Source organism: Alligator sinensis, unplaced genomic scaffold (genome assembly GCF_000455745.1).
Source record: "Alligator sinensis unplaced genomic scaffold, ASM45574v1 scaffold73_1, whole genome shotgun sequence".
NCBI classification, from domain to species: domain Eukaryota; kingdom Metazoa; phylum Chordata; order Crocodylia; family Alligatoridae; genus Alligator; species Alligator sinensis.
The window spans coordinates 4,022,244-4,048,375 of NW_005841838.1; the positions used below are offsets into that span (position 1 = coordinate 4,022,244).

Sequence of the window (26,132 nt, forward strand, 5' to 3'; positions counted from 1 at the left end):
GTCAGGCCTGCTGAGCCTCAACATGAAACCATCCTTCCTGTTTCTGGTAGGTTTTGTTTTCTTCTCCAGAATCTAAATTTTCATTTAAAATGAAACCTCTGAAATCAGAACTCTTTCAGTTGTTTGTGTAAACCAGATACCATGCTATTTTTGAGCCTGCCTTCAGATGTACTGAAACCAATAGCATCAAGAGAAGTGTGAACCTTCCTCATTTGTCTAAACTAGATATTAAGATCAAAATCTGACATTTCTTAAATTCTCCACTGTTTAAATATAACAGTTCTTTCAGGAGGACACTTCCTTATTTGTCTTCACTATGTCTCTCTCATGATCACAGTCAAGCAGCAGTAAGACAAAGCACGTGAGTCCAAATTTGTCTGCAGGCTCATCTAATCATCTATACCTTGGTAAAATGACCATAAAAATTGATCACTTCACACCGATGTAAATTGCTACACCAGGTGTGAACCAGTGGAGAATTGAGCTTTTAATTATTTTCTTTATGTACAGATGTTACTGAATAGGTAAATCATCTTACCCAGAAAATAAAAGCCACAGTGTGATATGATGCAGATTGTTTACTTACAGCCTGTTAAGGGCTAGCTAACTGAACTGAACAATTCACTTATTTCTAATTGTAGAATTTTTGTTTCGCGGCAGATAAAGCTTCCTGCAGATTCCCTTTCCCTTCCACTCTTCTCCATTGTATTCTCCTCAGCCTTAATGGTATAACTTAATTTTAACTCATTTAAATCGTAGGAAGATTTCAACAAGGATTAGAAACACATATGGATTATATCCACAGTTACAGTAAATGAGGTGAAAGGCTGGAGTTTTAAGCTAGCTGCTGAAATTCAGTGGGAACAAGGCATCTCCCTAAGGTTCCTTTTAAAATTCCAGACAATGTGTACGCGTGAGAGAGAGAGAGCTTTATGTTTCAGACCATAAACTACCTGCTAACAACGTTTAGGAAGACAGTGTCCCTGTGGACAGGTTCTTTCATAATTGTTCATCAGGAAGGTGTTTGTTATTTCTTCTGGAGCATCTGGCATGGCATTTCTGAGACTCAGTATTGGAACAGATAGACCACAGGTTTGATTCAGTGCAGGAACCCTGAAGAATCAGACAAATCAAATTAGATGTCTCATGAATTCAAATGCCACTAGCTAATAGTATAAAATGTTTTGGTTCTTTACCTCTCAGTAGGTTAGATCTCCTTCTTCATAGTTAGCTGAGTATAAAAAGAAAAGCCTCAGATTATAGGTGAGAGCATTGTGGAAGGTCAGCCTGCTTTTTCCTTTATTTTTTATCATACAGATGAGATGTTAGCAGTGTTTTGTACGTGTGCGTGCATGCTTGTCGTACAGGTATGCCACAAATTACCAAGAAGCTCTGAATTCCTTCTTTCCATTTCAGTGTTTGCAGCATAGTTTGGTGTCTGCAACTCCACCCAACTTGGTGTCATTCACAAATTTGCTAAACCTGCACTCAGTCCCATCATCCAATTCATTAATGAAGATATTGAACAATACCAGAGCCAGGACAGACCTCTGGGAAATCCCACTTGGTACCACCTCCCAACTAGATATTAAGCCATTGATGACTATGCAATGAGTATAATGATCCAACCAGTTACATATATGTCTTACAGTACATTCAGCTACTTTGTATTTCCTTAGCTTGTTAATGAGAATGTCATGGGAGACATCCACTGTTCCTCACCCACATCCACAGAGCCTGTGAACTTATCATAGATGGAAATCAGGTTGGCTAGGCATGACTTGCTTTTGGTGAATCCATGCTGGCTGTTCCTCAGGCCGTTGAATTGCTGCAGGCTTTGAAGACAGCTGAATGACAAGGAAAATAGGAAGCCCACATAACCTTTCTGAAAAAGAGGGCTGATGAGACATCAAGGCCACAATAAAAAATGTCTCTGGAAGACAAGGTGAGTGAAGCTGCAAGAATATTCATGATGGAAATAAGATACAAGAGCTCTCTGCTGAGGTACAGAGAAGACTTAGAAGCATACACTTTGTTAAATCTAAAAGGCCAAGCCTCAATCAAAAATCTTGATGCTATAATAGGAAAATTTTAGTGGTATCTAAAGGAGAAGAGAGAGAGAGGCAATCCTAGAATGTATCCCTTAGGTCAGGGCTTTGCAGGCATTCAGTGGTGTGCTGCTTCCATGTGCTGGTGCTCTTCCTGCATGGCTGTGTAGACAAGTGGTGGCCAGGTCCCAGTGCTTGCCTGCCTGCCTCTGAATCCGAGTGGGTCATTCAGGCCCACAGCTGGAAAAGCTTTCCTGCCCTACTTCTAAGTTCTTGTGCTGGCTGATTTTGAATTTGAGAGAGCATGGCAGTTTCTGGCCCCTAAGCCTTTGTCATGCATTAAAAGTTACATCTCTCAAATTCCCTGTAAAAGAAAATACAGTGGAACTGCTTCCTGCTTGGAGGAAAGTCATGTAATAAGATAATTGTTTTTGAAGATTTAGCAAAAGATTTGGTACAGCTGAAATCAGTCTTCAGGGCTAAAAGTATAGACAGTCAAAATGCCAGAGGCTGAATTGATTCAATCTTCACAGGTTAATCTAAACTGCATAGATTAAACCAATAAGCAAGTGAACAGACATTCACTTTTGATTCCAGAAATGTAGCCACATGCCTTCACTGGTTCAGGCCAGAAGCTGGGGGATGCTAGAGCACACAACCCTGCTCAGCTGGGGCAGATAGTTTGGGCCGAGGCTAGCCTGTCCACCCTCCTGGGGAGTGGGGGGAGAGGGATGGTTGCCAGGGAGGTGCAAAGCATTCTGGGATGCTGGTGGGCTGTGAGTTAACTTGAATATGGAGGGGATCTGGCACAGAAGTTCAAAAAATCAATTTAACATAAATCAGTTAGGTCTGATACTACATCCATCCAGGTTTATTTTAAATTGATTTTGGCCATTTTGAAAGTGCTTTTTGTGCACTGAACTTCTGTTGTGTTACAGATTTGAACCAGTTTCCAGTCACTTATACCAGTTGACATGTAATTTCTGTCTGTAACCTAGAAGATCAAGGGAGGTTGCCAGGCATTCAAGAGTCAGATATTTTTATGCAGTTCCCAGCTCAGTTTCATTTCCAGCATTGTGGGGAAGTGCATTCATTCCAAAAACCACAAGAAACAGAAAGCTTTTTAAGTAGCCCACAGTAAATTGAATTCCTGTTTTGTTTTACACCAAATTTACTTCCCAATTATTATGTCTGCCCTTCTTGCATGTTGGAAGAAATCAGAACTTGTGGTAGGGGTGATATCTTTTATTAGACTAACTAGATTGTTTTAAAAAAAAGTCTTTATTTGCAAGGTTTTGGGCACAAGCACCCTTCTTCAGGCACAGAAGGAAAGATTGTAAAAGTTCTCCTAGGTAGGAATGAAAGTTCATATTTCACAGGAGAGTTGAAGGTGTGGTAAAATCCCCTGTTTGGAACAGTTCATTTTATGCAGGTTAGGCTCAGAGAAAAGTTGGATTAGTCTGTTTACCTCAAAGTTGTTTGTTCCAGGTGAACAAAGGCAGGCGTTGCCTTTGTTTAAGGTAATTTGCATTATCACAGAGCCCAGAGACACCTCACCACATAAGAAATTCCTGCCCAGAACAGCATTCCACCTTTTTACTCTCCTGTGAGCTATGAAACATCATAACCAGAAGGAATATGATTCTACATCTTGCTTGCCACCCAACAGCTTCAAGGTAAACAGATTAATCCAATTTTTCTCTGAGCCTAATCTGAATAAAATGAGCTGTTCCAAACAGGAGATTTTACCACAACTTCAACTCTCCTATGAAATACGAACTTTCATTTCTATCTGGGAGAACTTTCACAATCTTTTCTCCTATTCCTGATGAAGGGTGCTTGTGCCCCAAAACTTGCAAACATAGCTTTTTTTTTTTTTGCAAAAATCTAGTGGGTCTAATAAAAGATATCACCTCGACCACGAATTTTGATTCCTTTTGCCTCTAGACTGGGGGTAGGCAATGTTTTTTGGCCAGAGTGCCAAAAAACCCACAATGTTTACCTTGGAAGGTGCCAGAGTGCTGACATGCCGGAGCCCGGAGCAGCTGTTTGCAGCCTCCCAGCTGCCTGCTGGGAGCAGCCTGGGCTCCATGGCTAGCAGCAGGTGCTTAGAGCCCGGGCTAGCGGTGGTGTGCCAAGCAAAATGGCCTTGCGAGCAAAATGACCTTGCAAGCCATGCTCAGCATGCATGCCGGGGGTTGTTGACCCCTGCTCTAGACCAATATGCCTACAACCTGGATTCCTTCTTGCATGTTGGAACTTATTAAAGACTGTGACTGACTTATCAGGGGTTGGAAGTTATTCTGCTTCAAGGTTACACTTGATGTTCGGGACATTTATGTCAACTCTTATTAAATGGCTGAATGTGGAGTGCCCCAGGAGGGGTTTAAGGATGACTTAACCACAAACTGATCTCTTAGCAATGACCTGTCTGTGGAAAAGATTTATTTAAATTAAGTGTCGGCAATCCTAATATGGCTTTGTGTTTCTTACTGTGTTGGGAATTTAAAGAAACATTTGACAACGTTCCTGGTGCCAGCCCAAGACCCCACTGCATCACCATTTCTGAGGAATTTCCTGTGAGCCTGGCAGCTTGACATTCCACCCAGAGGAAGCCTGAGAGAGAGCCTTTCTCTCTGCAAGAAGTCAAAGAAAGGTGGCCAGAGCCAAGTGATAGGGCTATAACCTCTATTCAAGGGTGTCAAACATACAGCTCGGGCTGGTTCTGGCCCATCTTTAGATATGTTGGGAGCAAAAAGAGGGTGCAGGATAGCATAGGACCCCCTACATGACAGGCAGGGGGCTTAGTGATGGATAGCAGGGACAAGGCAGAGCTCTTCAATGAGTTTTTTGCCTCTGTCTTTTTTAACAAGAATCTAGATGAATCCTCAATATGCATCATGGACACCATCAAGGGGAACATCAGCCGACCAACAGTCAGTACTGATATGGTAAAAGACACTCAGAGGCACTGGACGTGTCCAAATTACCGGGACCGGAGGGGCTCCACCCACGGGTAACGAAGGCATTAGTGAGTATCATAGCTCAATCTCTGGCAAGGATATATGAGCACTCATGGTGCTTGGGTCAGGTCCCAGAGGATTGGAAGAGGGCCAATATCGCCCCAATCTTTAAGAAGGGGAGGAAGGAGGATCTGGGGAACTATAGACTAGTCATCTTTACCTCTATCCCTGGGAAAATCCTAGAAAAAATTATCAAGGAACACATCTGTGAGAGCCCGCTGGTTAATGTGATATGGAGGGGTAACCAACATGGGTTTATAGCAGGCAGGTCCTGCCTAAACTAGTTTATTTTTATGACAAGGCCACCAAATGTTTAGATGCAGGAATCGAGGTGGATGTTATCTATCTGGACTTCAAGAAGGCCTTTGACATGGTATCCCATACCATCCTTATAAATAAACTGAGGAGATTTGCCTTGGATGATTATATGGTAGACTGGGTGCCAAACTGGCTCAGGGGTTGCACTCAGAGAGTGGTGGTGGATGGGTTGGTGTCAGCCTGGAAAGATGTGTGTAGTGGAGTCCCTCAGGGCTCGGTTCTGGGGCCAATGCTGTTCAACATCTTCATCAGTGATATGGATGAGGGGGTGGGAAGTGCCCTCTCCAAATTCGCGGGTGACACAAAAATATGGGGTGAAGCTAACACCCTGGAGAGGAGGAACCAGATCCAGGCTGACCTAGACAGGTTGGGGAAGTGGGCAGAGAGCAACAGGATGTAATTCAATAAGGACAAGTGCAAGGTGCTGCATCTGGGGAGAAAGAACTGCCATCATACCTATAGGCTGTGGGGCGACCTTCTCAGCACCACTGAAGCAGAAAGAGATCTTGGAGTCACTGTTGACTCCAAGATGAACACGAGTCATCAGTGCGATGAAGTAGTCGGCAGAGCTAATCGCATCTTGTCACGCATCCATAGGTGCTTCACAAGCAGGTCCAGGGAGGTGATTCTCCCTCTCTGCGGCACTGGTCAGGCTGGAGTACTGTGTCCAGTTCTGGATGCCGCAGTTGAAGCGGGATGCAGACAACCTGGAGAGGGTCCAAAGAAGAGCCACTCATCTGATTAGAGGCCTGCAGGGAAGGCCCTATGAGGACCTTAACCTCTTCAGCCTCTCCAAGAGAAGGCTGAGAGGGGACCTTGTGACAGCATACAAATTCATAAGGGGAGAGCAACATGAAGTAGGTGACGATATGTTTACCAGGGCACCCCCTGGAACAACAAGGAACAATGGCCATAAGCTACTGGAGAGAGGTTTAGACTGGACATTAGAAAAAAGTTCTTCACAGTCAGGATTGGCAGGATCTGGAATGGGCTTCCAAGGGAGATGGTGCTCGCCTCATCCTTGGGGGTCTTCACGAGGAGACTGGACAGGTACCTAGCTGGTTTCACATGACTCCAGGTTTGGTGACCCTTTTCTTTCCTGTCAGAGGCAGCAGGTCGGACTAGATGGCCCGCTGAGGTCCCTTCCGACCCTAGAATCTACGAATCTATGGAGCCACTTATCCAGCTTCTCATGTCACCAGTAGGCAACAGAAAGTTGAAGGAAGGCCAGCAGTGGCTGTGTCCTGTGCAACATAGCCTTCCATCTCCCCATGGCTGCCTGGCCTACTGCTGCTCATGCACTTCTGCCGCAGCAAATGGTCTCCTGCCTTGCGGGCACTTGGCACATTATTGCCACTGCACCCCAGGCCTAATCCAGTCCTTCAAGAGCCCCATCTGGATTTGGCCTGGACCCTAGGTGAGGTTGACACTCCTTCCCTAAAATCTAGTGGAGCAGGTGAGAAGACCCAGTGTAGAGGGCTGAATCATGTGAAACTTTATTCTGCCTTTTTGAACCACTCCATCTCCCCCTTCTTCCTTTGCTACTGTTTCTCACTTTTCTCACTTGTCTTGCCTTCCTCTCCCTCTGGCATTCTCCTCTCCCCTCATCCACTTCCTCAAGTTCTTTCCATCTGTTTTCCCTTCCCCTGAATCACCGTCTTCAATTTCATTAACTGCTTTTTGAACCCACCCCTTCCCACAGCCTCAGATTGCAAGTACATGTGGAAAGAAATTTGAAGTGAAGACCACTCACAGCATTGGGTTGTTCGCTGCATTCTCAGATGCCAATCTTTGTATTTGCAACAGCAGTTATAATCCGCCACTGTCACTTATGTGTCCATGTAATGTGGGAAGGGAAACTGGCCAGTTGTAAAGCGGAGTGGAGGAGACCATCTAGTTTTGGAGAAATAGTCTCACAACATACAGTGCTCTTTTTCTGTCTCCTTACCATATGCTTATTATATAAGCATGGAGATTTGTATGAGAAAATATAGGGTGTGTGTTGGGAAATACCATTTAAACAGTGAGTTTTGGCACAGCTCCTGACCTGGATGGAGTGCCTATGGTTTATCTTCTCCAGACCTTACACTGATTCCATTTTGATTACAGTGGTCAACAGTTGTTGCTTTTTTGATTGTGATTCAAGTGGGGAGATGCCATTTTTGCAGGGAGTGAGCTACAGACAACCACAACATTCCAAATTCCCAATAGTGAGTGTTACTGCTTTGACCCATTTTGGTGCTCTTTCCTAGTCTTTCCAGAGTTTTTTCCCTATATTCCTTTCTCCACTTTTTTCTCACTTTCCTTTCAGTCTGCAATGCTCGAGAAAATTATGCCCATCAACAGGGCTGTCCAATGGGTGGCTCACAGACTGCATGTAGCCTATGAAGGGTTAATGTAGAGCCCCCAGGCTCCCATCCAGATGCTGCTGTTCACTTTGCTCCAACTCTTGTGGCATTGGTGGGGGAGGAAATCACTCGCATGATGGGGACAATGTGGGGGGTTGGGTCTCACACTTCTTGTGTGGCAACAGTCAAGGGGGATTGCCCACATGGTGGTGGCAGCATGGGGCTCATCTGGCGGGAGTCCTGCGGAGCCTGTGTGGTCCCTGTGGCACGCAACCCTCATAGTGTGCAGTCTGGGGCCCATGACATGTGGCTTGTGGCCCCTGACATTGGACAGCTCTGCCCTACAAGACTGATTTGCTTCACACTACTGGTGCAATGTATTAATTCCCAATTCAGCTGCATGTGCTCTATCACCCGGATGCCTGGCAAGTGGGAGCTTCTGGTAAAGTAACCCAAGAGCTGTGGAATCAGCTTCTTATGAATTTCACCCATAGACTCTGACTCCACATCCCCCAGCCCGTATTCTATGAGTAGTATGGCATGTGAGAGCATAGGTGATTCAGCTGTTCCATCATCCTCATCTATAAGTCCTTACATGACCAAAATTATTACTGAACCAGTCAAATGGTCCCAATTCTCATATTTACTTCTGGGAATGTAAAAGAGGGAACACATTCTGCAAGTTAAGGGGAAAATTTACTCAGTTTAAAGAGTGAGATAGGTGAGACTACTAAATTAGAGCATGACAGTGCATGAAAAGTGATCTTTTCATCCACGTCTGGGTGAGTTTTTTGTGTCGTGCTGGCACTCAGTGGTCTGGGCATGCTTTGTGGAAGTTTTACTAAATTATACAGGAAACCCCCTAGTTCTACTGTGATTGCTGGAGATTCTAAAAAACTTCTGATGTTTTTGTTGACAAATCCCACCCTCAAGATCACAAGCTAGTGGAAAACGAAGCTGATCACACAGTAAATGGACTATTCCTATTTTTTCTTAGTACATTGGTTCTTCTAAATCTGGCTTTCTTTATGCCCTCCAGGGACTTGGCTAATTCTGTTATTGATATAATTGCTTCACTGATCATGTCCCTATCCACATCTACTGGTGTCCTAACAGGATCACACTTGATCTAATAGGTTTATTAGTTTCACATCTACCAAGGAGAGGGAATGTAAAAAAAAAAAAAAAATAGTCTCCCAAGAAAAAAGTAAAAGAATATGATTTTCTTAAACATAGTCCCAGCTTCAGAATTATTACAATTCCTGATCAATTTTATGTATCAATTCAACGCGCTGCCCTCTGAACAGCTGCACATTGTGGAATCCTGCTCCCTGCCTCTTGCCACTAGGAGATGAATTAATAGAAGCAATTAAATAGGTGAAAATGGGGAAAACCCACAAGATAGCTGACTTCCCCATTGTGTTATACCTTACTGAATTCTTACTGAAGTCTATTATAATGCTTAACTGTATGATGATTCACTTCTAGAGGGAACCCTCCACCCTATGCTGATGGAAGCCCCAATCTGAGTTATTTGTAAGCCATGGAGGGATGTTGTACTACATACCGATTATTATCAGTGGTTTTGTCAAGGAGACTGAAGAAGGTGTGGGGCTGTATAATACATCCAAATCAAGTTTGTTTGGTTTTGACATACTACTGATTTTAAAACAGTGAAATGTGATGCCCACAAGCCTTTTTAGCCTTACACAGAAAAGGATGAGGTGATAGGGTAGGTTGGAGATTTGTGTTTATATCCTACAAAAATTTGAATTTGGCCCTGTGTTTGGCTTTTGGATTCAACTGTTATATTATCACTCAACCTCTTATTTTGTGACAGTGTGGCCTCTGACGAATGCAGTCTCTTTGGGATATGAGGGAAAGATGACCGTTTTTTGCCATTACTTTTAGTTTAGCTAATGAGCTGTTAGCTGGGTTCTTCCACATGTCAGAGGCCATGGTTCTAGTCGTCTTAGCAAAAATTCAGATCAATATCTGGGTGCAACATCAATCATCAAAAAATATAAGACTGGTAGTATTAGATTTTTCCTATGGCCCTGGTCAATGCCCATGGCTATTGTGGAAACTTAGCATGTATCATGAGAATATATATGTACAGCCATACGAAAGTAGAACTAGAAGGGACCTCATGGTCATCTAGTCCAACCCCCTGCTCAAGGCAGGATCACTCTAGACTAAGTCATCCAAGCTAAATGTCTGTCCAACATGCTCTTGAAAATATCCAGAGATGGAGATTCTACAACCTCTCCAGGTAGCCTGTTCTAATTCTTGACCACCCTCATTGTCAGAAAGTTCTTCCTAATCCCCAGACTAAATTTCCTGTGCTGAAGTTTGAAGCTATTGCTCCAGTCTCTGACAGCCACAGAAAAAAAGCTATTTCTATCCTTTCTATAATCACCCTGCAGGTATTTATTTGAAGACTCTTATCAAATCCCTCCTCAGTCTTCTTTTCTTCAGACTACATAACTCTACGTCTTTCAGCTTTTCCTCATGATTCATGCTTGTCAAGCTTCTAATAATTTTTGTTGCTCTCTGCTGGACTCTTTCCAATCTGTCTGCATCCTTCTTGAAGTGTGGACACAAAATCAGATACAGTACTCCAGGTAAGGCCTTACCAGTGCTGAATAGAGTGGCAGAATCACTTCCCTTAATTTACAAGAGATGCTTCTGTTAATACAACCTAGTATGTTGGTGGTGGGGGTTTTGCAACAGGAGCACCCTATTGGCTCATATTCAGCTTATTGTCCACTGTTACCTCCAGATTCTTCCTTAATTACTGCAGCCTAGCCATTCATTCCCCAATCTGTATTTGTGCATGTCATTCTTCTGTTCCAAGTGCAGGACTTTGCGCTTTTCCTTGTTGAATTTAATCTGATTGATTGTGGACTGTTTTTTCAGTCTATCCAGGTCATTCTGGATCTGGCACTAACCTCCAGAATGTCTGCAACTCCACTTAACTTGGTGTCATCTGCAAATTTGCTAAGCATACGCTCAAACCCACCATCCATATCATTATTGAAGATGTTAAACAATACCAAGCCCAGGTCAGACTCCTAGGAAACCCCACTCAATACCTCTTCCCAACTATATATTTAAGTAAAGATAAATCATATGTACATACATACATATATCACATACAGAGATACATATGCTACACACCTATACATATGATACATCTACATCCCTACACCTGAAGGACGATCTATCTATCCATCTAGATGGACTAAGCCCTTTATTATATTAGACTCTGTGTGTGTGTGTGTGTGGACGCAGCGCTCTATTTTATATTATACTCTGTGTGTGTGTGTGTGTGTGTGTGTGTGTGTGTGTGTTTGTGTGTGTGTAATCAATGTCTGTGACTCGCCTGGCTTAATCTATGTTGGTTTAAGATTGGTCTTGCTTGGAAAAGTTGTTGAAGAGTATATTTGCATAATTTTGTTGATGACCCCATGGAACATGCAATGTTTGACAATATATATAAAAGGTACATACCTTTTTGTAGTTTTTATAATCTGTTTCTTTATGAAACTCAATAAAACAATCTTGCAAATACACATATGCACAAAGAATGCATTTACTTTCAGTGGCTACGTTTACCATCAAAGTTGATTTTGTTTCCTGAGATTGGTTTCTGATCCCCCTGAAAGACTGTGGTTTTTCTTTCTTTCTTTTCTTTTTTTTCTTTTTTTTTTAGGTTAATTTCGGGGAAACTGAACCACATGCATGAAAGCTGTAAAATATCATTGTACAGATAAACCGTGGTAGCAAAAATGTTACTCGTGTGACCTGCCTCTGGTTCCCTGAATTCCAATTAATTCCTAGTTTCCACTGATTGATGTCAGGGAGATTGCAGTTGAGTTATTTACTGTTGAACTTGTGACAGTGCGCGCCTGCGTGGGGTGTTGGGAATTTCTTTAGAACTGAGAGATGAACTCATTAGAAAACTCAGGACTCAGTTGATTTGGGTCAGATCAGAAATATGATGGCCTGTCTGCACACACTGCAGTGCAGTGTGGTGCAGAATGGTGCAGCTTGCACTTTTTTGGAGTATAAATAGCTTCTTATGATTCATTCGGCATCCTCTCTCCGGCTTGCATGTGATGATTTCATTACTGCACTTACAAGGAAGTGTTGGGGCTTAGTGAGTTAAACTCTCTTTGCCTCTCTTTTTATGTTGCATAGAAAGCCAGTTTGATCCTGAATGTCTTAATCTCCTTCTGACTTCAACAGGATTTAAGGGCATTCAGCACCTTCTAGCAGCTGCTCACACAGTGCAGAATCAGGCTTTATGCTGTTACTGAAATTGGCAGTCTCCCCGGAAGCCAGCAAAACCTAATTTACATACACACAAATTATTTGTATTTGTATTGCCCCTCCCACTTAGGCTAGGGACAGACATTACACATAAGGTGGTTTAAGTGATCAGAAACTGGTTTAAACCTGTAACAGAACAGATGTTCAGTGCACATAAACCAGTTTGAAAATGGCTGAAACCAATGTAAGACAAAACTGGTTGAATGTAGTATCAGACTTAACAGATTTGGTTCAAACTGGTTTATGCAATGTCTGTCCCAGACCCCTTGCTGGTTTGAGATAAATCAGATTCCCCCAGCATCCCGGCATGCTCTATGGGCTGGGCGGGGCTCTCTGCTCCACAGCAGGGCTGGATCCTCCCCTCTGCTGCCTGGCTGGAGCTCCAGTAGAAACTGCCAGTACAGCAGTGTCTGCCTGGCTTCCCCCTGCCCTACCACCCCCTCGCTCTTGTTGGACAAGCAGGGATCCCCTCCTCCCTCCCTCCTATCTTCCACAGTATGGACCCTAGCCCCACAGACCCTAGGCATGTGGCATGCTAGCTAATGCTGAGAGGTGTCTATGTGTGTCTCCAATGTTACTGGGACAGGCAGACAGAACAGTGACCACTGTTTGGAGCCTATCAACAGGTCAGCAGTAAACTGTTTAAGAAGAGTTTGAAGTAATGGAGAGAGGCTATTGTTTTGCTGATGAGGTGATAAACACTGTTGTCAGCTCCTGCTGCCTTCTTCGCCTGTCAGTTTGCTGCAGACAGTATAACGAAGCAGGGAGAGAGATACTGAAAAGCTCTGTATCATCAACAGATGCATGCACTGCAAACCCCTCCTTTTCTCAGAGTGCTAGCAGCCCCCCTCAGCTCAGCTCTGTGTAAGGGAAGGGAGGGCTGATCTAGTGCCCCTCAGCTTCTAGCCTAAGCCACTGCAGGCATGTGCCTGAATTTCCTCAGTCCAGAGAGAATGTCTGTCCAGTTACAAACTAGTTCAGCCTAGCCAGGTTAGACTAATCTGCAAAGATTGAATCAATTCAGGCTCAGGCTTTTTGAATGTCTGTCCCTAGCCTTAGGGTTAAATCCCATCTTCTTTCCCAAGGGTTGGGCATTCCAAGTCAGCACTGGAGAATGATGGAGCAGGTTTGCCGAGGCCTGTGCAGGGCATTCTCAACTCTCATGTGCTATGAAGCTCTGCATAAGGGTGAATGGAGCAGGTCCAATGAATCTATCAGCCACATTCCACAGCAAGCAATAAAAGTTAGTCCAGGGCTGAAGCCGCAGAGAGGGCTTTCTAAGACATGGGGGAGGCGATTCCTTCCTGTCCAGCTTCCAAGACCTCCCACATAAGCTCTGCTCCCTATGCTCTGATATAGTATGTGATCCTGTAATTAAAGCTGAAATGCAAAACTAGGACAAATTAAGAAACTATTAGGAAGGTTGGAAACAAAGATCTTACCTTTTCAAATCTTCACATTTGAATTTGCAATCTAAGCAGCCTTTTTAATGTATTTTATTGAAAGATAATGTTGTCCAAACAAAGTTTAGGATATGTAAGTGTGATGGTTCCTACAGAATATTCAACAAGGACTTATACATCTTGATTTACTGCATGGATACACAAATGAGTTCAAGGTAAACTAGATTGTGAACTTCCAGGGCATCAGCCACAGTGTGGTACCTGCCTTTGAGCAGATCTACTCTGCAGTAATTGCAATCTAATTTAATCCTCAATACTCTGTAGGTCGTTTAACCTAGGGAGGGAGGGAGGGAGCGAGGGAGAGAGGAAGGAAAGATGTTTAAGTGAATGGTTTACTGGTTTAAAATCAGGTGGCTTGAGTGCAATACCTAGCTCTGTTTCAGGCTTCTGCTCTGACTGTGAATATGTACATAACTGAGCTCTGTGGCTTATTTTGCCTGGTGTAGAGTGAAGCTAATACCAGATTTTCTTGCATCTAATGCACATCTTTTCCCCCAAAATAAGGTGGTGGAAACTGGGGTGTGCATTATACGTGAGGAAATAGATTCCCACAGATCCAGAAGTCTGATGGTGAGGAAGCAGGGGCAGAATTCATGTTGTAACACAGCATGTGACACCCCCCACTCCTCCCCCTCCCTGGACCTGGCATGCCAGATTAAGCCATGGCCCCAGACCTGATGTACAGGGTTGGAATTGGCTCACAGCTCCCAGATCCAGTGTGCATTGCAAGCTTCATCCCATGCACAGGGATGGCAGTAGGTTCAGGCATAGGGTTGGCTCCCTAGCTTTTACTACACAATTACCCAAGATTATATCTTTTTTCTTCATGTTTCCTTTTCAAACATAGGGTGTGTGTTATATTCAGAGATGTGTTATATGTGGCAGAATATGGTATTCACTCCCCCATGAGCTACTATGAGAAAGGAATCTAATAATAATTGTGAGGAACTCAGATCAGTGGTGAGGGTCATACAGTGGCGAGGATCATACAAATAACTAGAAAACTGGCTTTTGTTTGTGACATCAAGCATCTATGGCAGTGATTCTCAACCCATGGGCCACATGCAACCCAAACAGCACACTGCTGTGGCCCAATGTTTTAAAAAACAAAACATTTGTAAATGGATACACAGGAAGTAAGTTGTGTGGGTACAGCCCACATAACACATTGAGAGCTGCAAGTGTGGCCCACTATGGCAAATAGGTTGAGAACCACTGATCTGTGTGTTAACTTCATTGTGCAACTCATTCTTCAATTCTGCAAAATAGGTACAATAACATCTATCCACTTTATGAATTATGAGAATTAATTCATGTTTGCAAAGTGTTGACCAACATGACGGTATCTAGATCTATAGCTATGAACCAGAGCCTGCCAAAAAATTCCCTTTAAAAATAATTTTCAGTGAAAAAAAAATAGTAAAAATGCTAAGATCCAATACATATACTACCCCAGTTCAACATGGTACTTGGTACCATGGTACATGGGTGTCACCAAAAAGCTGTGAATAGTTAGTCAATGGAATTATTTGTCTATTTAAAGTTCTGTTCAAGCATCCTTGCTGGATGCTCATGATAGAAATATATAGAAATGCATGACATCCAGCTGTGAAGATCTGGAGCCATTTAGAAATTGTCCATAGGTGAACACATCCACATCATTTATGATGATAAAATCGTCTACTGAGCTGAGTCAGATGGTATAGCTGGAATATAGTTCTAAATAAAGTGGTAGGTGGTTTCCTGCTAAAACTCCCCTTGACTCTAGGAACGCACCGTGACTCAACTTTGGCAGTCACTAGAAACTTAATTAAAACAGAGTATTTTAATAAAGTACTGGTTGCACCCGCACTTTGCTGCAGAAGATAAATTTGATTTTTAAAAAATTTTTATAACCTTTTGTCAGAATTATCATCTTCACTTTATGGTTTATGTATCATTGCCTGTTCCAACTTCAAAAGCTTTCACACCATCATTTCCATCTGCTTTCTTCTCTTGTAGACTGTAATTGAATTTTTTTACATGGGTGAGCTACCAACCCCCACAATCTGGCCTCCGGAATAAGAGATTTAAATTATATGGATTTTTCTCTTGTTTTTGTAGCTTTTCAATGGGCCCTGTAGTCGGACTCAGAGGAATGGAAACAGCAGCAAGGATGAATATAGCTCATTATTTTTTTGTCACCTCAAACAATGATCTTTAGATAGATGAGATTGTTTGGACCTCGTAATTGTCAGCTTGAAGGCTAATACTGAAGTTCTTCAAATGGATCAATATGGGATTGGGATCTGCCTGTGTAGAGCCCTTTGTAGACCCTATGCCTGTAAATACCATCATGCTCTGGACTTGATTCTTCTGCCGCTTTTACCACTTTCCTGCCAATGGAACTTCATAAACTAGAAACAGAATGCCTTTGGTTTCCGCTAGTGTGGGAGGAGCCAGGCTATTTTTATGATTACCTTAAAGAGTGTGTGCTGATGGGATGAATGGGTGGAAGGAAATTTGCTCTAGTTACAATTTTTTTCCTCATCTAATGACCCCCTCCTTCAAAGAATTAGCCTTTTAGGGAGGATATTTTGGAACACAAGCAAGTAGAATGACATCAATAGATAGTTTGATCAGATTTGAAGATCAGGAGCATTAGAGCACATCATTTGCCTTAAAATATTTATGCCCAGCCTGTCAAATATTGCCACCCTACCCTTTGGAGATCATAATATTGGTTCATCCTCTCTCATTAAGCTTTGACCCTTTCATTAGTTCATATTTAAGCTGAAGTGACTGTTCCTACTTTGCGCAAACAGTTGGCTTTGGCAGGTATTAAATACATACTGCAGAGACTTGTCTGCAAAACCTGCTGGGATGTCTGTGGGGCATTATAAACTAAGATGAAGTGCAGTGCTTGCTGTTCTGCCCTTGTCTTCTGAGCTGTACTGTATTTTGTTGCTTTTTTCTCTTCCCTGTTCACTTCTTTATCTGAGTCTTTTTCACTGACCATTTGTTTTCATCAAACTTACTTCCTTTTAATCTCACCTCATCCTTTATTGACTTATTCTATAGTACTGTCTCCAAAGAGGCAGTACTGTGCTGTTTACCTTTCTGTGTATGAGCTAGAACAGTGGCCTACAAGCCCCAAGATGACTAAAATGACTTCCACCCTTAGCTTTCCTCTGACTTTCAGCTTGACACTCCCCTGACTTGCTCTGTACTTTCTCGTAACATCTTTTGCTTTCTGGCGGATATTTAATATCCTACAGCCACTTTTTGCCTTCTAGAATTTAGTCTATACCTCCCCCAGAGACCTGAGTTTGCTGATAATCTGACAGCTTGTCTGCACTCCCCGGTAGTGAACTTCCTTTGTGGGAAGTTCAACTTTGTATTTTGACTCAAGACAGAAAACCCAACCAGTTACTTGGTTCATTCAGATTTTCCTAACTACCCATAATCTTGCTTCTCTTCTCCCCCTCCCCTGCCACCTCTAGCATTCACAAATATATACTGCACTGCCTGACTCCTGCTTTATTCACAAGCAGCCTGAGATCTGCTTTTGAGTGAATGGATATGCAGTAAGAACAAAATGTTCTTGGCACATCAACTTCAAATTAGACAACCAGGGAACAATACTGTAAGTCAAGCCAGTTTACTGCAATTCACCACAGCAGAAATAGCCACACCATTTCTCTTTCATGTCTTAATTTGGATGCAAATTAATTTTGTGGCTTTTGGGCCCTAATTCTGAGCTGAAGCTCTTGTGCAGCCTTTACCATGTAGACAGCCTGTGCCTTTTATGCCACCTTTGCACCTCCTGGGGTGCTTGTACATGTGACGTTCTGGGTTTTGCCCACCTTCTGGTGTAACTTTGAGCAGGCTCAGTGGCAACTATCTAAAGCTAAGCAGAGACCACTCTGGTGTCAAGAGTAGCCAGAGTTCAGTGTGCTTCAGCCAGTTCCCTGCTGCCACAAATGTTTCCTGCCTGCCCTAGAGACCAGACTTGTAACCCTTGTGTTGGTTTGGGAAATCCCTCTCCTGGGAGTTTCCCTAAAGGCTACCTTCAACTTCCTGCCCTCTATAAGCAATGAAGGAGTTTACAGATGAATTACCAAGAAAGATTGTTCTCAAACTTTCAATGGACCTTGGTGCACAAGTGCACCTTGGTGCATAAGTGCATGATGAAATCACTATAATTAGCACTTTGCGTGCACATTTGGCTACTTAGATTTTTCAAAAAATGAGCCTGAGTTGCAAATTAGCTGTCCCACAACCCTGCAATTCTCGCATTAGGCCACTGCACACGCAGCTCTTCTAGCATGATGTATTTAGCATATGTTCTGTTAAGCATTTTCCCATGCAGCTTGTGCAACAGGCGTTGCTGACAGGGCTTTCTGCTGAAATAGAAAGGCCACACTGAGAAACAAAGGAAATAGAGATAGCTAAAAAAGCCACTCAGCTTGAATTGTGAGTTTATATTTATATCTCCTCTTCATAGGAAGTTCATTTTTGTCTATCCTACTTTGCAAGTCCCTATAACAGTTAATAATCTTGAAGTATTGCTCACTTTCAAAGAAAATAGCCAGTCCTTTATTTAAATAGTTCACTGCCAAGGAGGTGGAGCAGTTACATTTTCCATCTTAACATGATGTTGCGGGCTGGTAAAACAGTAGACCTCCCTCAATCCTGGTTCTTCCATCCCATGAGCTAAAGGGGCTCAGTTAATGGGATCATATTGCTAGCTGTTTGAATTACTGCTGTAAATTTGTTTGCAAATCCACAAATTTACAATCTTATGAATACTTACCAAGAAATTCATAGACATTAGATTTCATAGATTTCATAGACATTAGGGCTGGAAGGGACCTCGGAAGATCATTAAGTCCAGCCCCCTGCCCAAAGGGCAGGAAGTCAGCTGGGGTCATAGGATCCCAGCAAGATAAGCATCCAGTTTGCTCTTGAAGGTGTTCAATGAAGGTGCTTGAACCACCTCCAGTGGCAGGCTGTTCCAGACCTTGGGGGCTCGGACAGTAAAGAAATTCTTCCTTATGTCCAGCCTGAAACGGTCTTGTAGTAGTTTATGACCGTTCGACCTAGTCGTCATCCCTTGGGGCGCTCTGGTGAACAAATGTTCCCCCAGATACTGGTGGTCACCCCTGATAAACTTACAGGTGGCCTTCAGATCACCCCTGAGCCTGCGCTTTTCCAGGCTAAAGAGCAGATTCATTCATGCCTCATTGAAATCATCCAGCTGGGGAGCTGTAACAACCGTTTGTCTTACGTTTTACCCTCTCAACTACTTCTTTGTACATATTAGCACTCTTTCAGCAATGACCATCTTAATGCAATTAATAGCTATTCTACTGTCTTCCTGTCCATAATTATAGTGAAGACATAAAATTCATTTTACCTGGAAGTCAAGATCAGCTTTCTTTGACTACAATAAACAAAGTGATATCCTCCCTGTTCCTCCCATGTTGCTGCCAGAAGTGATGGGAGATGTTCATACAAGCTGGCAAGGAGGTGCCATTTGGAAGAACAATAGTAGATGCTGTTTACTCTCTGCCTTATCTATAGTTCGCACAGACAGGAAGTCATTTACAGATGGGGAAACAAGCACAAGAAAAGAGGTAATTTGAGAAGGAATGATATTCCACTGTGCACATAGGATTTGGAAAGCATGGGGTCTTCCACAGACTTCCTAAGTGAATTTTGGAAAATTGCAGATCCTAAAAGGGATGTAGGTGCCACAATGTTGCGATGCACCTCACTATTTAGGTTCTGTGTTGCATCTTGGGATTGTCATGGTTGTGATATACAGCGTCCTAGGCTATGGAAACTTCATCAGGGGGAATGGAAAATGTCCTCCCATCTCTGACCAACCTTTAGCCTGATGGCTAGGGTCCTCTCTGGAGAGATGTGCATCTGAATCCTTTCAAAGAAAGGAGGTGTGCTTGCATTTGTCACACCCTGGGTATGTGATTTAACCACTGAGCTACTGCATAAAAGTATGGCAAGGTCTCTGACAGACGTGTTTTACAAAGAATGCAGGGGTGACTGCATTCTGTGCAATTCTGTGTAATGAAACTTGTGAATTTTGCATTGCTTTCTATTTTATTCAGTTTGAAAAATTGTTAGAATTATCCCATAAAATCAAAGTCTGGCAAAATAGTGTGGAAATAGAAAAGCAGTAAATTGATATAACATGCTAATAAATCTATTTTTAAGTGGTTTAATGTAATTATATTTCAGATGGAAATGTGACCTAATTAAATTTTCCTATAACATACTGTAAGAACGGCATGTATCCTGCTGAGGTTAAACGTGTATTTAATCTTAGTTAGACCATTCAATCAATGCTAAAATTAGCCACAGGCTTGGATTGGAAACAAACTCTGAAGAGGTTAGAAAACTAGTGCCAAACCAGATCTGCTCTTGAGGCTTCAGCATCTCTGGATTGGGATGAGCCAGAAGCTGGCATTCAAACTACCCTGAACTTTGTGGGCCCAGGTATGCAACTGATTGTTTAAAATCAAGACCTGAACTATAGAAATGTTGTGTAGTTTAAACTGCTCTTGATTAACAGTGGGACAAACAGTGGTGCATCCCTCTCTCTTATTTTGTCATGCAGTTGCCTGGCAGCAGAATGGCCATGCTGTGCAAAAAGCAGGATCTACCTTGCCAATAGAGATGGTGATTCATTATTCTCCATCAGGAAAGCTCTCTCATACTACACATCCTTGCTCCCACATGAATGATGCAGCAACCCTTCAGTCCCCTTCAACTTTCTCTACATGTGTTGCAGGCATCTCAATCCACTTGAAGGCTTAGGAGCCTTTTGCCTGTAAGTGTATTTGTAGACTGCAGTGTAACCTAGAGGTACCCAAGTCAGTTTAAACAAGCTGGATCAACTATTGGCAACAGGTAGCTCAGTCCAGGCTGCCTGTAAGAATTAAATCTCCCCAGCTGGTATAGAGATTGCTAGATGTTGCACCAGACACCTTGATCAACTGCATGGTTCCAGCTGAGATCAGGAGGGCTGCTAATAGGCCTGCCTGACTGTCTGTGCACCCATGTTTAAGGGCAGCCCAAACAGCTGATCTCGGTTGCATGATGAAGCTTATTTTGGCCCCCAGTGCACAGCCTCCCACCCCCTCGCCCAGGCTCAGCACACTGCCTTTAGCTCCCCAGCATGCAGCCTTCAGCCCTGGCACATGGCCTCCCAACCCTGCTGTGCATACCCCTCCCCCCAGTGGTGAATGTACCCCCAAACCCTAGCAACTCCAAGTCCTTTGGTACTTAAGCATACTCCAAGGTGAGAGTCCGTCATCATCCCCCCACTACTTCCTGGGGCCTTCCAAAAATAGGGTGTGTGTTATATTTGGGGGTGGGGGGGCACATTATGTGTGTGAAAATATGGTAATAGGTAAACTAGAATTTGGCCCTATAACTGCACCTATACCAGGGCTTTGACTAGTAAAGAAATGTTGCAAAAATTATATCCCTATGTCAAATTCCTATAGTGATAAATTTGGATCTTCATTTTTAGGAGAGGGATGTTTCTGCCCAGCATGGGATATCATGATAACATATAAACATGTTAGATACTATTGCAGGAATGGTTTTATACATTCACATACATCCAATTGGTGGATACAAGAGAGAACAATTGAGGCATATTGGAGGCCTACTGTAGTGCTCTCCATGCTGTATTTATCTGCAGATAAATTAGCATATTGCAAGAGAGGTGCAGGATGCTTAACACAAGAACAGAAACTTAAACTTTCTGCTGTGGTTTAAGGAAATGAAGGCAGTCCGGGCACACTAACAGCACCTTTTCTCAGTTGGTGATGTTGAAAGGGAATCTTCCCAAAGTTATCAGACCACAGCATTTCGCAGCTGTCTGCAAGATTTGCAGAAGTAGAAATGAAGCTTTGCTTATTAGGAGCTGGGAAATGCAGCCTTTATAAGAAAAGAGCATGCCAATCTGTTTTACAAATCACAAGATAAAGGAACTCAAACCCAGCATCTACTTTCACTTTTGTTTCTTTTAAATTGGGATTTTTCCCCCAAGCTCATTTGCCTCTGGCCCAAATTCATGTTAGTAAAATAACTTGAAAATGGGAAAATAACCATAATTGACAGCAGATGCACAATGCTGAAGATCTGCAGCTTTGTTTTGATGCAGAAAGCACCCAGTGTTTGAAGCAGCTGGTGTGTACATTTTGAACCCTGCTACTGTAACTTTTGGGGCTGTCCCAGGCAGCTTCCATTTGTATACGGTTGATCTTGCAAGATACTAAGCATTTTAACTCTGAATGACATTAAGGGGCATTAAGGGCATCTTGCATCTCCCAGAAGGCATTGGCCATCTCCAAGAATTGGGGCCAAATGAGAAAAATCAGTAGCTTGATACTTGGTACTATTACACTTCTATTTTCTGTTGAGTAATTTAAATGGATCCTAAAAGGCTTTATAAACCATGTGTGCATTAGCAAATTTGTCTTTATCCACTTTTTATTATTTTACCCACCAATGAGATGTGCAGTTCTTTCTCTGATGAAAACTGGACAGTATTTAACAGCACAGGGCAACACTTAGGACAGAAAATAAAGGCATGTCCAATAGGACTTGCAAAGGGAACTTTTATATAGTTACAAGGAGATCACATGAGGTCTAACTTCTCTAGGACATTAAAGGTATCAGTTCTGTTCTCCTAGAAAGCTCCATCACATTGCACCAACCTGATTTTTCATGTGGCTAGACGTGGGCGACTGGTGCCTCCTGAGTCTGGGGGGGCACCCACAGAAGCCGGCGGCAGCGGGGACAGGGCTGGCGAATATGAGAGCTGTGCTATGAAATGGTAACTTGCATGAGCCCACAGCTAAGAATAAATATTCCCATTCATGCACCAGTCTCCATGTTTACAATGCTGACAGGCAGGGTTTTAATAATCGGGACTTCAATTTTATGTCTTGTCTGCAAATTGATGGGCCAGATTTTTGGCCATGCTATATGTCTCTTGCTTGGATTTGGTGGCACAAAAGGGACTTCAAACTGCTGTAATGGAGGACTGGCAACTTCTCTAGCAGGTGTGCAACTAAATAATTGGCCTCAGTTTACCCTTGCTAGCCCAATTTTACAGCATGGGTGTCCCTGGGTAAAGGATGCTTAGCTCTGGTTCTCCTCCAGCATGGGTTAGAGCAGTAGTGCTCAGTCTCTCATCCACAAACCAGATCTAGCTCATGAAGCTGTATGATCCATCCAATGGAGCTCCCCATGAGACTTGACATTTGGTGGCAGAGAGAGTGGAAAGGTGAACTGTTACTTCTCTACTACCATATTTCCGACCTGTGGGCCAGAAAATGCAACCCTGTGCACTAGATCTCACCAACTTAAAGTTGGCCTGGTGCATGAGGTTGCTCCATGGCTGGATCCAGGTGCACAGGGCCATGCTGGCGTGCCAGGTCAAGCTAGCACACAAAGTTGGGCTAGTGCATGGGGCTGGGTTAACACACTGGATCCACCACACAGCAACTCCATACAGGATCTGGTCTGCAGGTCAACCCCCTCACCACTCATCTGGAAGTTTGGGCACTGCTGCTTTAGCACCGTGAGTGGGAATTGGAAAGTGGTGGAAGATATTTTTGCTCTCCCTGTTAGAGCAGTGGGTGCAGTTCTGTCTGCCTAACTACCCAGCTGGGCATCTTCAATAGTGCAGCGTGTCCAACACCATTTGAGGCACTGGGTCACTGAAAAAACAGATCCCTGTGAATTACTAGAATGCCAATTGCCCTGTGAGTGACAGTGACCTATGACCAAACCAGATGATTGCAACGGTCCCTTCCAGTCTTAGCTGGACTAAAAAAAGAAACAAAACTGTGCTAATTCAGCACATAATGTGGAACAGCTAACCATCTAGTATAAGCAATAAAATACGAAGCTGTAATCATAGCACTATCTATGTTTGCCAAGATAAAGTAAGATATGCTATAAAGGCACACAAGAGTTGCATTTAAAAGGAAAAGAAATGACGTTGTTAGTTTCACTTTCACCCTCCGTGTTTCCCATAAATGAGGCAATGACCGGTAGCTGCCCAGGTGCAAGTTATAGCTCCTAATCCATTTTTTTTCTTTTCAGCAATAGGGTGCTTAGTAACTGAAACTGATTCCATTTTGACTTCTGGTGGTGTGCTGACCTTTGGAAGGCCTCTGCAGTGTTTGAAGCTAAATTTGACTTGGCTTGATCTTCATGACTGCAGTATTCGAAGGCTGAAAACAAAACCTAGTCTACACTATCTCCCCTAATTTATGTAAGTTCTTTCTGTCACCTTGTATGCAAATTGTGCATTTGCATGTGCAACAATGCATGAGGCATGTCTTAGTCCATTTATGCATAAATTGTCATTGCTGGCTGTGCAAATAGGGCACAAAAAGTACATCTGTATATGCAGAGGTGGGCTTCCGAAGTTTTCAAAAGCAACCCCAGTAGCTTTGCTTTTGTAATTTATAGGTGCTCAACAGTGTTGTTTGTTTCAATGACTTCAGTGTTTGGAGATTCAGTTCCAGTTCTGGGTTCACTCCTTCCATTTCACTACACTTTTTTTTATTTGGAGGTTACCTTTGTAGGAGCTGTATGTGGAAAGGGATTGTAACTTGCTATGCATAGCAATGCTTTTCAATCAGCAAAACCCAGGTACATATTGGTACATATTTTTGAGCATTGCCTATTCACACTGTCTATTAAGTAATCATTTACTTGCATTTCTTTATACAGAAGTCTCATAACCTTAATGCATGTAGTGGTTTGGTAAGCAATCCATGTTATTCAAGGATAGTGATCAAGGCTAATGCTCTTCCTAGTAATATCTCCTTATTATAAAATCATTCCTTATGTCATTTTGTTTTGGTTTGAATTTTCTTATGTTTAGCTAAAAAAGAACCCGAGGAGCCCAGGCTTCAGCTGTTACGAGTTACAAAAACTCTACTACTGGCCAATACAAGTATGGTGGCTTACTGCAAGTGAGAATATGCACCCTGTGTTTCTGCATGTGACTATCTTGTGAGATGGAATGCTTGTGAATCAATTATCCAGAACAGCTGTTCAGGATTTACTGCATGAGCAATAAAAGTTTGACTTTTGTCCCATCAAATTCATATTTGACCCTGCATGTTCAGACCTAGTGAAAAGAGATGGTTCTTAATTAGTCTACAGAGTCATAGCAAAATGTTTAATATCAAATGATGTCCAGAATACAAACTAGTGCCCTTGACTTAAATCTTTTCAATCAGGACATAAAGAAGATTTGTGACAGTTTATTACCAAAGTATATCTCTGAATTTGGCAAGTCCACTTCAATCTGGAACGCTATATCTGGTATGTTGGCGAGATATTTGCTGCTCGATTCTAAAAGGATTGTTTAAAAAAAAAAGAAAAAGAAACAAAGCAAGACTGCACACCATTATAAAAACAATGAAAGAAAGAAAAACAGAGCAGCAGCCCAAGAACCTGTCCAAACCTGGATTTATAAATTCAAGATAATTTTAAAGGGGGCCTGTATCAAACAGACTTAACATCTGACATAAGCTATATTTAGGGTTACCATACGTCCAGGTTTTTCCAGACGTCCTCTTTTTGGACCCTCCGTCTGGGCAGTTTTTTGAAATACGAACCAATGTCCAGGATTTTGCTCCACTCTGTTGGCAGAAGCAAAGGGAGGGCGAGTGGAGGCAGCGGGTGCACGTATATCTGCGCACACACACGCACATGGCTGGCATGCAACCTGGCAGGGTTGTGGGAGCAGCCTCAGCAGCTGGATGCAGGTAAGTCTGTGGCGGGGCAGGGGTTGGAGGGCCAGGGCTTGGGGTCTGTCTGGGGGGCTGTGGGGTGTGTGGGCGGGGGAGCAGCAGGGGTCTGTGGAGGGCATGGGTATGTGAGGGGGGCAGTGCCTGCCAGTGCTGGGGGAAGCTGTCTGGGCGCTGAGGCTGCGGCAGGGCAGGGGGATGTGGGCACCTGCTCCTGCAGTGGGGGAAGTAGGGGGCCCTTTGAGGGCAGTGGGAGCTCTGTGGCCAGGCTGGTGGCACCAGGGCCAGGCCAGCTGGGAGACACTGCCCAGGGGAGGGAGCATGGTCAGGCCTCCTGGTGTGGCACTGGAGCTGCAGCCCAAGGTGGGGGGTGTCACAGGCAGCCCTTCTTCCCTCCTGCCCGAGTTGGGACCAGACTTGCTCCACCGTTGCCCGCATAAATAGGAGCTGCTGCACTCCAGGTTGGGGTGGGGCAGTTGAGGGCTGTGGGAAGCAGGGGCTGATGGTCGGGAGTGAGGGGCAGCAGCAGGGATGGGGGGCTGCAGGTTGGGAGTGAGGGGCACTGGTAGGGCCGGGGGCTGTGGATGTGGAGTGCGGTGTCCCCCCAACAGGTGTCTTCTTTTTTGGAACTGGAAATACAGTAACCCTAGCTATACCTTAGGGCTGAAATCGGTTTTAAGTGCAGTTAGGCTTTGTGCAGCCCTCTGTGCTAGTGTGAATTTCATCCAGAATTACCATTGGGCATATGGAAATATATAGTGTGTATATGAAAAGGGAGCCAGCTGGGCATTTTCACCCATTTTCA

General features: G+C 43.4%; 1 long non-coding RNA gene across 2 annotated transcripts; it reads left to right on the forward strand.

Moving 5' to 3' along the window:
* On the forward strand, positions 1–25,288 carry LOC102376327. Of its 2 annotated transcripts, none has more exons than XR_322871.1 (3): positions 1–46; positions 23,664–23,835; positions 25,230–25,288. It is a non-coding gene; the product is annotated as an uncharacterized LOC102376327 (long non-coding RNA). The 2 variants fall into 2 exon arrangements; XR_322872.1 differs by lacking the exon at positions 25,230–25,288 and adding an exon at positions 24,454–24,518.
* The last annotated feature ends 844 nt before the right edge of the window (positions 25,289–26,132 follow it).